Source organism: Humulus lupulus, chromosome 1 (assembly GCF_963169125.1).
Source record: "Humulus lupulus chromosome 1, drHumLupu1.1, whole genome shotgun sequence".
In the NCBI taxonomy this organism is placed as follows: Eukaryota; Viridiplantae; Streptophyta; class Magnoliopsida; order Rosales; family Cannabaceae; genus Humulus; species Humulus lupulus.
Genome location: NC_084793.1, coordinates 68,529,218 through 68,544,749, shown reverse-complemented (window position 1 = coordinate 68,544,749; position 15,532 = coordinate 68,529,218). Strand labels below are relative to the sequence as shown.

Genomic DNA, 15,532 nt, shown 5'->3' with positions numbered 1-15,532 from the left:
TTACTTACACAAAACTAGGAAAACAAATATGAAAGTTGAAGCCAAATAAGGTAGCATAAATAGATTTTTATTAATTACTCAAATGTAATTACAATATTTAGTCTACTAGTCTAGCCTTAAGAAATCATATTACAACATAATTTATGCCCAATTCAGATTCCTTTATCACCAAATACAAAACAAGAAATGTATACAAAAATTAGTGAAATACATTCTTCCATTCTTTTCATCAATATCTTGATGGCTTTAAAGTTTCTTTGAAAGTTTTATGCTTCAAAAACAGGTCAGTAAATGCCACCCTCAAGTTCTTAACCTCTCTATCTAATTCACTTGGTGTCCTTTGCCTGCAAGATCCTAGAAAATGGAGTAGGATCCACCAAAAACTGAGAGAAGTCTACAGATCAGTGCTTGAAGTATCATTCAAAAATAAAACTGTAAAACCCACATAGCTCTTACCATTTTCTGAAAGTTTTTTCAAGACTACAGTATGTATTCCATCTTTTAGATACCACAAATTGTCAACAGTAGCAACTAAATTACTTGTAACTAAACTATACTAATTTTTTATGACTAGAATGATAGTAAATGTAAAAGCAAATATTACATCCTTATGTTAAGTTCAAGACTCTAGTGATTGACCTTAAATTAAAGAGTCATAAAAGAGTTTCAAAGAAATAGAAGACCTTATTGAAAACCCAAATTTCACCACTAATGTTTCAAATGCTAATTAAATAGAAATTTACAAAGGAACAATGCTGCATAAATATCCAGTTTTGACATTAGACTCCAAATATCATAAAGTCAAATTTATATAAGAGGATTAGTTAAAGCCAAAGCTTTACAACCTTAATTAACAATCAGAATACCTTCAAGACAGACTACTTATTAGCTTTCTGAATGTGAATATTGGCAAGGAGAAGAATTAGATGTTCCCTCTGGTTGGCAACATTGCCTTCCTGGTTAGAAAACACATTATGAAAATTTAGAGAAGCATCAAAATATGAGCAATGCAGAAGAAAATAGCTAAAACAAGAAGTTACCTTTGTAAGTTTTATCAAACATTTAACAACCAGATCAGAGAACTTCTAATTTCTGACAGCAAATGTCTCATTTGATGTAGGTGAGGGCCACCTTGAAAGATCTAATGGATGTAAGAGATTGATGAGAACAACAAAGGATGAAGTTCGATCTGCATTATCCTGTAAAGTTTAATAACAAATCAGACTAAAATAAGACATGCGAGTCAGGATAAGAATAAATGAAAAAAAGAAGAGGGAAGAAATGAAATGGCAAGTCTTAACCAGAATCTTTAGCATCAGAACATTCAAAGCTTTTAAAAGCTGGCTGCCATCATCCATATGTGGAACTCTCTCATCCAACAGCCATAGAAGGAGCTCAGTAATTAGACTATCAAGAGTGCTTTCCTTGACAGCATAAGTCAGTCTCTTGTTTTGAAATGTCTAAAAATCAATTAGAATTTTACATCAACTAGTTAGGTTTATAGTAAGGTATATAAAAAAAAATGGAAAAATAGAGTACAGTGTTAGCATTAAGACATTCAACAACAACATAAACCAAACTTACCTGCATGAGGGTGTTGAGAACATATTTACAAGATCTAGATGATGCTCCTGTCAAGCTGAGCCTCTAATACCTTGGAAGTACTGGGCCAGAGACAGATCGTGTAACCTCTCCACTTTGCTCTGCTACATCCAATCTACAATAAATAAAAATAAATAAAAGTTCAAAGTTAGTAATCTAATAGGCTTGTATAAAAAAGACTCTCTAGATCCTGGTGACGAATTTTTTTAGCTATAAAAATAAAGTAATCAGCATGTTTTTTTATTTGATATGCACGAGTACCTTTTAAACGCGTCAGCAATCAGCATGTTTTTTTATTTGATATGCACGAGTACCAAAAGAAACAAGATTGAGAAAGCTTTACAATGAGACAAACAATTCAAAGAAAAGACAGTTGAGAAAGAAACAGAAAACTACACAAAAAATTGACAGAAAATAAAATATTATACTTTATTAAAATGTTGATAATCATCATACGAAATAATAAAAGTAACAGAGACACTACTAAAGATAAAAAAGACAAGCTAAAAAACATACCCAATTTCCCTCACAGAACGTCTCAAAGCAGCTCTGGCTTCGCCAAACTTCCCTTCCTTCCATTTTTCCATCTCTCGAACCTAAAAGATGCAATATCATTAGAAGGATGGAATGGATAATAGAAACAGATCATTTAATCCCAAAACAAATTTAAAAGTTTACCTTACTTTAAATTCTAAGCTCAAATATATACTAACCTTCCATTTAAACCTATCATCCAGCATGCTTTTCTGAGCATCTGTTAGCTTCCCAACATACCTCCATATATGCTCACCTAATGGGGAAAAAAAGGTCATTAACAGTTAATAATAAAATATTAAAATTAAACAGATAAAATCTAATTGCATTCACTATAAACAACAGCTAATACAATGCAACTTACAAAATAAATTACAAACTAAGAAAACTTAGCCCCACAAAACAGGCGGAAAGAAAATGGGATGTCTCAAAGGAACAATAAATAAAAATTCAAAATCTTAAACAAGTTAGAAAATACTTTAAAATCTTGAAATCATGACATACCAAGAATCTTATATCCAGTGGCAAGAGTATTCAAAGCAGCTTTTCTAATTTCACCATCTCTTTCTGCTGTCAAGCTTGCAACAATTTGCAAGGATTTTAACTGCCCACTAATCTGTCAAGAGAATAGATGTTAGCGTCCTCTATTTCTACCCAGTTTGTCCAAAACAGGGTAAGCTTCTCTCTCGAGGTCCGCCACACTGGAATCCAATTTTCCTTCTGAGAGCTCCATATTGAAACAAAACAAAACAAGACACTAAAGAGCCATTAAGCTCTTACCTTCATATAAAGCATAATCAAGGAGGCACTAAAGTCTGATCTATGAATGAAAAATGTTGTTGCACCATAAAACTGGAAACAACAAGAAACAAAAAAGAAAAAAAACAAGCTCAGTAATTCCAGAAAAGAAAAGATTAAAACACATCATAACAATTAAAAGATGACTTTTAAGATAGATTTTTCAAACCCCAAAGGAAGTAGGGAAAGAGAGGGGGGCAGGTAAGTTTACAATAAGGAAATCAAGAGAAAAAAGGTATGTGCAGAAATAAATTAAGTAAGAAAATTGGAATGCATCATAGCATAAATAGAAATGTGTCACTAGGAAGGTAAGGACTAAGAATTATATAATAGCTTTACAGTAAAAGAACCAAACAGGAATATCATAAACAAGGTCTCAAAACAAAGAAGAGTTATATATATAATATATCTATAGAACTCAGAAAAACAGAGAGATTAAACTCATGCCTAAATAAAGCTTATAAGTGTATATATATATATTAGAATATTATTAATTATAAATCAACTTTTTTTTGTCATTCTATTAGGCATTTTTTCAAACATCTTGAGTGCATAAGAAATAAAAAACTGAGCAAAATATGTAAATGAAACCAAATGAATCTTCTCACTTTTCTTAATTAGCAAAATAATATTGACAGAAAATTTCAGTTAGCTTTTAAAGTATTTGATATTTCAAATTTCATTATCCTCAAAATAACAAACTATAGAATGTTTTTTTAGCCCAGAAAATAATCTTAATAGAGAATTTTTTTTTCTAAATGAGAATTAAAGTTCTTAATCAGTGTGAATAATTCATAAAATTTAGTTTAGTTTAGAAAATTCATTAAAAAATTAAAAAAAAAAAAAAAAAAGACACCAGTTAGAGTGTCTTTGACTGTTTGACAATCCAAAACCACAATGGCACTTACAAGACCTGATGAAATTTGTTCACAAATACATATATCAAAATTATAACAGCACATACATCACCCTTCCCCATTTTTCCTAAGGTATAAACCAACAGTCTCTAATAGCCAGACTTGTTATTTCTTCTTGTTGTTGTTTTGCTATATTGGTTAAGAAAAAAAGAATCATGGTACATGGCATACATTTTGCTTTACTTAAAAATCTTCTCGCCTTGTCTGCAGGGTATGTACAGTATAATATATCTTACCATAACCTTTGTCACCCTCCAACTCTATCACTTTTGAATGCCTCTAGTTTCTCCAACGAAAGCCATCACCACTTGCATTCAAACAATTTAATTTAAGCTATAATAATTCAGAAATAATCATATTAAAGAAAGCATAGCAAAATCTTCCATAGATCAAGCAATAAGACTTTCCCAGTGAAATGAAAGTTTGTAAAGAGAGTTTTTTCAGCTCTGTTTTCAACTTGTTGAACAAAATTTTCAGCTTGTGACATTCTATAGATAAAGTAGACATCAATAGATATAACATCCTGATTAATGTTTATGAACAAGCTATATTTTTTGACAGAATGGAAGAGCTCTTCCAAGTGAGCCTGATTGTAACATGAACCTCTCTCGTCTTGGGGCCTACTCTAGAAAGAAACTATACACAAGATGCTTATAAATTTTTGAAGAAATTCCAAAGCTATTCTTTCATCATGTTTAATTTTTGAATTTTTAAAAGAAAAAGAAAAGGGAAAAGAAAAAAAGAATGGTTGGTTTTTTGTTTAAAGTGTTCAGTACAACAAAGAAAGGGTGGTTCAGTCTCTTTGACGAAAATATGCAAGACTTAGTTAACCAAATGAGAATTTTAGGGATATTAGAATGCAAGTTAGAGTCACCTCACAAAACAAGTTCTTATTCTACCCTTTTAAATAATGCATGTAAATGCCGCTTTGGTTCTGAAGAACTTGACTGACTTATTAATTTGATGTGCAAAAAAGGTTAGAGAAAACAACAAAGGATGTAATATGCACGATATATGTTGCAATTGGCATATAGATGAGTTCACTCTGTGCAACTTCAGTTAATATTGGCTAGGCAATAGCTAATCAAGGAATTTCACTAAGAAGATCAATCTCTTGAATATGGTGCTGGGTGGATAGAGACTTCACTAGAATAATGCATATAAACACATAAAATTCAAGCATGGTGATTGTAAACTACCATAAACAAAACCATATATACCACACTCTAAAACTAAATTAATAAGTGTTTAGTCAAGATTTCTTATGAGAGATTATGTAAATCTTCTTTATAATTAGGGTGTGTTTCTATACTTAGAAAATGTAGACATTACAAGCAATGCAGAATCATCAAACAAGCAACGACAAAGAAAAAAATGCAGAATTATAAAAGTAACGACAACCAAGCTAAACCAAATGTATTACAAAGAAGTGTATCAGTTATTTTTTTTTTTAGATTGTATACTGCCAAGTATCATCTATATTCCTCTTAATTTTATATTAGTTATGAGGATTTCAAAGACAATGAAGTCAAAGAAATGAAAATGAATAGTTGGAAGTGTGCCTTGCTAAACAATATTCGTATATGCATGATTAAAATACATAGAAACATAATAACAATACAATGCAAAATCAGCAACTTGAGATAAAAAAAAAAAAAAAAATCATTATCTTTTTCAATCCAAATTGATATCTAAACAGGACAGGATATCTAAACACCAGCAAAAAGTAAATAGAGAAATACTTAATTATTTATTATCTAAAGAAAACAAATGTTGCTTTTGTTATATAAAGAAGCATATAATGTAGTTGTGATAAGTTCACATATATGATGATAAGTGTGCTAAATAAGTATGGGCCAACATAATCATTCAAAAGTGTGTTAAAGTATTTGCTGTATTGGAGACCCTTTATGTATATATTGACATAGTTAAAAAATCAAGCAAAGTTAACATTCCAAGATGTCGTTTAACTCACAAATAGAAAGAGAGCTTCTACAAATATACCACTACACACTTAAACAGAGTGGAGAAGAGAAGACGTGTACCTCAATTGAAAGAATAAAAGAGCAAAGAAGTGGTTATATGTGCGAATCTGTAAAAATGGTGATCATTTATATAAACAGGACCTAAAGTACAAATATAGTCACTCCAGTCTAAAAACTCACACCTCACGGCTGCATTCAACACCTCAAATATCAACCCTAATTGACCAACACCCAATCGGGCAAGAAAGACCCAAATTGAACAAGAGAGATGCTCTTATTTTTATTCTTTATTTCACATGTAGACACACATTATAATAAATCATATTAAACACAAGCGTATACAATGCACAGAAAATTAATAAGGAAATTTACACACATATATATAACACATACATGTATATAGATCAAGCATAATATTTGAAATAAAAAATAGAATATCTTAAAAGAATATACCTTCTTATTCAGTTTCTAGAGATCTTTCCCCTTTTCTGAAAGTTTAAATCAAGCCCTAAATCAACTTTTTCCAACCATATTTGTAATGAAGTGAGACTGGAAAAAAAACACAATAAATTATGAGCACAACAGAGTGATCGGAGCATAAAAATACCCCATAAATACAAAAAAGGATATTAAAGAAAAAGCTTACTGTAATTGAGAGAGGGACACAAATTGGAGAAACATACCAGATCTTGCTTCCACCATGCGTCGAGGTGATGAAGACACACACACACTGTCGTCGTCATCCTCCTGGGCAAATCGGTCGAGAAACGAAGAGAGAGAGGGGGTAAACGAAGAGAGAGAGAGGGGGTAAACGACGAAGAGAGATAGGGGTAAACGACGAAGAGAGAGAGGGGGCAAACGGGGAACGAAGAGAGAGAGAGAGAGGGTAAACGGGGAACGAAGAGAGAGAGGGGAAATAGGGACCGACTGTGAAATGGGGAAATGGTTTTTTACTTTTTTTTTTTGGTCAATTGGACCGTGTGAAAATTTGGGGGGGGGGGGGGGCTGGGGAAAATTAGGCGCCAATTATGTCCCGCCTATATACATATATACTTATATATATATATTATAATACTTTTTGAAAAGTGTTAAATTTTTGTGTTATGGAAATGGGTTTTTGTTGTAGTGTACGTGTCCTATTGGCTTTAGGATGCCGAATATGCCAACATTTGATGGAAACACAGATCCATCTGACCACCTCAGGATGTTCAATACAATGATGATGGCCCACAATGTCGAGTTCGATCTAAGATGTATCCTGTTCCCCATGACTCTAGTTGAACCTGCCAGTGGTTCAAAAACTACAAAAAAACATTCGATAAGCTCGTGGGAGAAGTTTTCTTCCGAGTTCAAGAGAGTGTTATGAGCTTCACAGGCAGCTCGAATAGAGGTTGACTCATTGGCCAATGTAAAACAGCAACCTGGTGAGTCCTTGAAGGCATATCTGAGCAAATTTGCCAACATCGCAGTACGAGCTAGAGACGTTAATGATAGCTCCAAGCTCATGGTGATGAGAACAGGAATCATGGAAGGAGGCGATCTATGGCCAGCGAAGAGGAGTTAAAAGTGTAGACAATTTCTTGGCCCGAGCTCAGGAGTGGATAAACCTTGAAGAGGCGCAATTTGCTGTCGCAGGAACTAGCCAAGCCCCTATCCAACCTGCTGGAGCGGTGACAGGTGTTGCAGCTATGGCTCAACCTGTCACCCAGAATAACCAGGTGGGAAACAATAAGAGGAAGGGGAATGGTGAAGGCAACCAGAATGAAACGAAGAAGAATAAATCTGGGGAAAAATTCAAGCCCCTATATGCCACCTACACTAATCTAACGGATACACGGGAACATATCTTCCTAGCCAACTCTAATCTCCTTTCGTGGAAGGAACCAGAACCTTTAAGGCATCAGAGAGCGAAGAGAGACCTTTTCTACAATGACATCGGACATAACATCAATGATTGCGGACAACTGAAGGATGAGATAGAGACTCTCATTCAGGCTGGACCGTTAGCCTAGTACGCCCGAAATCGAGTCACTCCAAATCAATCTGTCGCACAGAATTCTCATCCAGCTCCGGAAGCTCCGACAGGTCAACTGAGGGCTCAGATGGATTAGACGAATCAAGTCAACCATCCCCCAATAGTAGGAGGAGATATAACTACTATTGTCGAAGGACCTCATTTGGTGGGCACGAGCAGCGGGGCCTAAAAGAGGTATATAAATGAGCTTAAAAATAATAATGGTGGGGAATTTATTCTGGAGCAACAGCTATCAAAATAACAACGATTGGAAAAACAACCAATCATTTTCACAAAGGAGGACGCTAGCCATGTTCAATTCCCACATAATGACCCACTGGTGGTAACCGTGCAGCTCGCTAATTGAAGGGTGCGAAGGATATTGGTAGACAATGGAAGCTCAGTAAATGTGCTTTTTAGGTCCACCCTAGAAAACATTGGATTGTCTGTGACCGATCTCAAGGCGACCTCAATGACATTGTACGGATTTTTGGGTGAAGGGACGACGGCCATAGGGATGATTGGATTAGTGGTTACGCTAGGAGATGAGGCACGAACTATCATAAAAATACTTGAGTTCGTGGTAATCGATTGTCTGGCTGCGTATAACATGACTTTGGGACGACCCTCGCTGATGGTTTTTGAGGCCATCACCTCGATCCAACACCTGGCAATGAAGATTCCCTAAACTTCAAGTAAATGCACTGTAAGAGGAGACCAGCTCGCTGCCACATAATGCTACAGCATTGCTATGAAGGGAAAATCACAACCCGGGCAACAGGCGATGGTCATAGACGAAGTAGGTGAGGAGTCCCAAGCAATGGAAGTTACACGTGGGATGGAAGAACCTCAAGAAGGGGACATTGATCCATGAATAGACAAAGATAGATTTGAGCTTAAAGCTGTGGAGGAGCTCGAGAAAAAAAATATCGACCCAGAAACACCTTCAAGGGTTGTCAAAGTTGGGAAAAATCTTGAAGCTAAAAGGAAGAAGGCGCTGGTCGAATTCCTGAGGAAAAACCTGAACGTCTTCGCTTGGTCATATGAAGATATGGTGGGAATTAGTCCAAGTATAATAATGCATACTTTGAACTTGGACAAGAAAGTGCCTACAAAGTCCCAAAAACTAAGTCTTTTGGGGACAGTACAACCTGAAGCATTGGATAAGAAGTAGCTCGCCTACTTAAATGCAGATTTATTAAGGAAGCAAAATATGGGTTGCTAACCCCATCCTGGTCCAGAAGCCAAACGAGAAGTGGAGAACCTGCATTGATTTCTCTTATCTCAAAAAAGCTTGTACTAAGGACTATTTCCCATTACAGAGAATTGATCAGTTGGTAGACGCCACAGTCAGTCACAAGCTCATGTATTTCATGGACGCATATTCTAGATATAACTAGATCACGATGAACCCTACAGACCAGGAGCATACCAGCTTCATGACTGAGCATAACATATATTCTTACAAAGTTATGCCATTCGGGCTGAAGAATGCCTGTGCTACATACCAACGATTAGTCAACAAAATGTTCGCTAGCCAGTTCGGGAGAAACATGGAAGTGAACGTCAAAGATATGCTCGTTAAATCAAAGACTGCCAGTAACCATGTATTCGATCTAGAAGAATGTTTTGGCATACTAAGGAAGTATGACATGAAGTTGAATCCCCAGAAGTGAACTTTCAGAGTTTCGTTGGGAAAATTTCTGCGGTTTATAGTTAATATGAGGGGGATAGAGGAAAATCTAGATAAAATCAAGTCATTGTTAGAAATACCTTCGCCTAGGTCGCGTTAGGAAGTACAAAGCCTAACTGGAAAGGTGGCGGCCTTAAACCACTTCGTTTCAAAATCCATTGACAAGTGTCTCCCATTTCGCAACTTGCTTAAAGGAAACAAGAAATTTGAATGGACTGAAGAATTTGAACAGGCATTTCACCGCCTGAAGGTGCATCTAGCTGAACCCCCCATACTATCAAAATCGACGTCCAAGGAGTGTCTGTTTCTATATCTGGCCATGACAGAAAATGCAGTTAGTGCTGTGTTAGTTCAAGAAGAAAATCGGGCACAGAAACTCGTGTATTATGTAAGTAAAAGACTTCTCAGAGCTGAGTCCCGGTACCCATTGATAGAAAAGCTCGCGTTCTGTCTTATTTTGGCTTCAAGGAAGCTCAGACCGTACTTCCAGTCCCATTCTGTCCACGTCTTAACTGACCAACCTTTAAGACAGGTTTTGCAAAAACCTGAAATGTTGGGACGTTTACTGAAATGGGTCATTGAACTCATCCAGTTCAAGATATTATATATTCCACGGACGTCGATCAAGATTCAAGCCCTCACTGATTTTGTATCTGAATGCACAGGTTTTTAGGACGAGCTTATAAGGGAACCGATGCAGGAGTTATGGAAAATCTTCGTTGATGGATCCTCTAATGAAAACGAATCAGGAGCTGGGATAATTTTGATCTCACCCAAAGGGCATCATTTCCATATAGCTCTTAGGTTCGGATTCAAAGCATCCAACAACGAAACTGAATATGAGGCCTTATTGTCAGGGTTAAGGGTGGAAAAAGAGCTAAAGGCAAAAGCCATTCAATGTTATAGTTATTCTTAGCTTGTAGTCAATCAGATATTGGGAGAATACCAAGCTCGAGGTATCAAAATGGTGGCCTACTTATCCAAGGTTAAGGGCGAGTTGTCTGAGTTTGAGTTTAGCTCCATTGAACAAGTACCCCGTAAGCAGAATTTGATTTTTGTTAAATTATTTACTAGTAATTTAACAAAATTAATTATTTTGTGAGAAAAATAAATAGAAAAGAGGGAACGATACTCCTATGATTATTTTATTTAAGTTAAGAATAGTAAATGGGATTAATATTTGGAAAATGACAACAACAAATACAATGATTCTTTTAGTTATATTTTAAAGTACGATTTTGTATAGCCTTGCAATATAAATCAAGGTTGTAAGATATTTGTTTAATAAAATCTTACGCAATTTCTAAGAATTAAAAAGGCTAAAATCTACCAACTTCCATGCAACTTTTAAAGTCTTTCCCACGTACGCATGTCGCATGCAAATTTAATTTTATGTTCAAATATATGTCATTTTATTAAGTGAAAAATTATTGTTTTGCAATCATTAAGGATTCACTAGTAGACTTGAGATTATTCTTTTATGATTTTATGTGAAATTATTGAATGTTTATAGTATGGTGCAACATGTGCCACGTGTGCATGGTGTCAAGGGCTGACATTTTGACAACAGAAATGCTCGTGCGACACCTTGACTCCTCTGAGCCAAGGTCAACCTTCCAATCCTTCGGATAACAATGGCCACATTTTTCGCGTGACCGTGTGCCTCTCCACACTTCCATCTCTCGAACAACTCTCACTGAGTCACGCTCTCAAGCATCTATGAGTGCATCCATGCATCAAGGCTCTCTAGCCAAGATACCCGCACTGTCCATGTTGGGAATTGTGCCCTTAAAGAAATTGTAGCTAACAATGATTTTAATGAAATAAATGAATGAATTGACTTATTGTATAAATGTAGCTTATGTATTATTTTATTGTTAATAATATTAAGTAAATATCATAGAATTCCCAAGTTCTTCTATGTGGTATCAATCTCAAATTGGTATGGGAGGATCGAGATTGAGATAATGGACTTAAATAGTTCGCAGTAAAATAAAGTTATGGAATCTTTATATTAATTACTACTAGTACGGTCCACTAGTATTATGAATACATGTGACCTAGATCTGGGTTACTAGTGTAGAAGGCACTTTAGTGGAGGTACTTTGCATGCTAAGAGTATGTAGAACTAGACCAGATGTGATTTAATAATACTTATTTGAATACCGTTTCATAGTATTACAAAACACATGAACTGATGATCAAGTACAAACTGATCTTAATCCTGAAGTTACTATGAACTCCTATATATGTCATTTGATCCTTTAATTTATGTGTTACGGTTTGTCAGAATGATCAGGCTAAGAACTATTGTTTTGGGGACTCAATGATGTATATGGCTGGGGACATAGCTTAACAGATATGGAATCTATACCTTCTTATGGATTGAATGAAGGTTCCTTATTGGGTTGGCTTTTGAATTGAAAAGGTTATTGACGTCAAATTCATAATCAGATTATAAATTAACCTACACTAGTAAAGTCAATGGTATACTAGGAATCAATATATAATTAAAAGGGTCAAACGATAATTTTATTCCCACTTAATTATGAATCATCAATCGATGATTAATTTGTATGTAATGATTATATCAATGGACACTTTATGGTTACAATAAAGTACTCAATCAATATGTCTTTAATTCTCAAGAGTGCAGTCTCACATTTATAGTGGAGTAGTCATGAGATTAATAAATATGATTATTGAATTAAAGAGTTTTGGTTAATAATCTTTTATTTATTAGAGTTTAGAATTATTGGTCCATAGGTCCCCAAGGCGACTCTATCAACACTATTCAAAATAAGAGTTGTACAAGGGTCAAACTGTGAATGAGCTATTTGAGAGAATATTTATTCTTCGGGGTAAATGTGCAATTATATGATAATTGAATTTGCACAACTTATTATTCCATTTGTGCAAATTTTGAAATTGTGTAGAAATAAAAGAAATTGATTTTAATCAGTTATTTTATTTAAGTGTAAAAAGATAAATATGGATAGTCAAAATTGGCTTGCTTATTATATTTATTTAATTAATAATAAGATGATAATGGAAATTCAAATTTTGAATTTTGAAATTTAAGTTGTTATCTTTTCCTTAAAAAGATGATACCTTATTTGGATTTCTAATTATTAATTAATTAAAATAAAAATGCATGAAACATCAAATCCCATTTTTTAGGGAAGCGTTACACGCATAGGGCATCTTAGACTGCCCTATGCATGTACCACTACTGATGGTGATCAGTTAAACATTTTGAAAATGGTTTTAAAATGGAATGTAAGACTTTTTCTTTAATCATTTATTTTATTATTATTAAAGATGGACAATTTTATTACTATTATTATTATTATTATTATTATCATCATCATTATGATAATAATGTCTATATATTCTATATGATGGAAAATAAGAGCAGAACTTTTACAGAGAAGAAAAATTGATCATCTTTTTCACACAAAAGAAAAACCTTTCTCTCTAGCCTATAATCAAGAGTCTCATGTGTTAAGAATACTTTTGATTTACAAATATTGATTCTTGTTCTCAATGTGCCCACCCACATCTTGAGGTGTAGAGAACGTCTTGGAAGATCTGTGTGAATACTTTAGCGAGGATAGGAAGATCGAAATATATATGAAAATATTCAAGGGTTCTTGATAGGCTACAAGAGGTAAATCATTTCGTATTATTTTTACATATACATATTATATTGATTAACATATTGCATAGTAAAGGATCCTCATATAAAGTTGTTTATATGAAATTGTTTTTTGTTGTATACAATACTACCATTACCGCAATTTCCGCTGCGCACTAGGAACTGTTCCTTACAGGAAATACCTTAGCCCTATTTATAGAGGTCTAGGTCATTAATGCCCTTAATCAACATTTAAATCACATTTCCTTATCATTTGGGGATTAAATTGCTAATTAACTACATATGAATGCACTAACAAAGACCGTGGGCCCAGGCAGATTGCACGGGGCCCATTTGCAGAAAATTGCCCACCAACTTCATAGGGAACAGATATCTGACCATGTCAAGATACAGTGCACATTCACCCATGTTAGGCGGTGTTGTGGTAAATGTCGATTGTCAAGGGTATGAATTCGACACCACTAATCGAGACTCGCCAAAATTTTTTAGATGATCTTCTGGTGGGCCACAGCTGCGGCGACTGACAATTGGCAGCTACTCTGGGTCTGAGGACAAGAATCCTAGACCTGGGGAATCGATGAATGAAGAGAGCGAGGACCATATAAATGGTCCTCGGAGCATGACCTTACTTGGAGACATTCGCATTTTGGAAATGAGTCACGGGACGTGGCTTCACCTGAAAACATTCGCACCTCAAGGACAGACCTCGGGGTGTGGCCTCACTTGGAAACATCCACACCTTGGAGATGGGCCACGGGACGTGGCCTTTCTTGGAGACATTTGTGCCTTGAGGATAGACCTCAGTAGGAAACCGCTCCAACGCTTGAGGAGCATAAGTACTCTTGTAATGAATGCCACATGTCCTCTAGTGAAAACACAGACAACATTTGCCCCCTAAGTCTTCACTTGTCCTCAGACAGTGAAGACTTAGATTGAGAAGAGTAATTCTGCAAGGTCTTTGGGAGGAGACGCTTGTGCTCTTCATGGCGTCACTCCTAGTAAAGGTAGTGATACGTGTTATATTATCTTATAATATAATGTAAAATTATATTATATTATAATATAATGTTTTAGATTAAATAAATGTGACAAAGTGTGTCACATATTGTAACATATAATAGAGAGTTACAATATTTAGATATATGAGATATATCCAAATAATGTAACATATTTGGTGTTACAAATTTGTAACTTCCAACTATTACCCTTTATTGTGTAAAATTGTTGTTACACAATATTGAGATGAATTTCATAAAGCCATATGTGATATGGCTATTAGAGATATGAAATTAACCCCAATAATGTGTTTTGGGAGTTACAAAATCATTTGGGAGGGTTTGGAACCGTTTGGAAAAACAGCACAATTTTTTGTGCTGAAATTGGTCAGTGGCTGCGGCCTGTGGGACAGAGACCAGTGGCCGCGGCCACCATTGTCTCTGGCCACGGCCACAAGCCAAAAAACTGACCAATTTTCAGTTTTTTCAATATTTGTTGAACGGCTCAAAAAACCAAAATAACTCCCAAATCTCTTTTTTAATTCCATATTAATCTAATTAAACATTGGTAACAGCCATGAGGGTTGGTGGAATTTGAAATTCAAAGGGTGTCTCTAAACTCTATAAATAGGAGCCTATAGCTCACTTGTAAGACACAACTTTTCTATCCACTAGAGCACTTGGCTAGAAACACCTTGAGGCTTGATAATTCCAGAAAGCTTTTCCAATATCTGAGAGAGATCCCTTAGTGCTTGAGTTAGGGGGAAATAAGCTTTTGGACAAAGGTTTTATACCTTCACTTAGGTTGTGTAAGTGAGAGTTTGCTTTTGTTTCTGTTCTTCTTTCTATTGCATTGTTTTCTACTTATTCTCTTGTTCCTATTACTTGTATTTCTTGTTCAAAGGTTGTAATCTTCTTTTCTTTATTTCAAACATTTTAGTTTACTTGTAACATTTTGCTTTGAGTTGTATTTCCACCATTCTCTTCTTCATCATCATCTTCTCCCTTTCTTTGGTTTATTTGTATTTTCAGTTATAGAGTTGTAACCTTATTTAATCAATCTATATTTACTTGTAATATTATTGCATAGAGTTGTAATATTATAATCATTTCCATTGAGGCAAAACAATATTTTCCTAACAATACATGTCGACTCTGTACTACTGGGCCCATCAATCTGTGCCATTAATGAGGAGTCCACTCCACTACCCAAAACGTCTAATCCGTACCCTAGGTGTCCTTTCGCTCCATATGAGGCGTCCTTTCCTCATGCTAATGATCACGATCCACCCCTCTTGGACTATGACCGTTGGATCACTCTCGAGTGCCTATGTCA

The 15,532-nt window shown here is 35.1% G+C and overlaps 1 long non-coding RNA gene across 1 annotated transcript; it reads right to left on the bottom strand.

Annotated features, from left to right (window-relative positions):
- Window positions 1–664: 664 nt before the first annotated feature.
- LOC133796550 (uncharacterized) lies at window positions 665–2,850 on the bottom strand. Its single transcript, XR_009875491.1, has 7 exons — window positions 2,641–2,850; window positions 2,316–2,392; window positions 2,119–2,198; window positions 1,585–1,717; window positions 1,302–1,460; window positions 1,041–1,199; window positions 665–956 (listed from the first exon to the last, which is right to left on the bottom strand). It is a non-coding gene; the product is annotated as an uncharacterized LOC133796550 (long non-coding RNA).
- Between the last annotated feature and the right edge of the window lie 12,682 nt (window positions 2,851–15,532).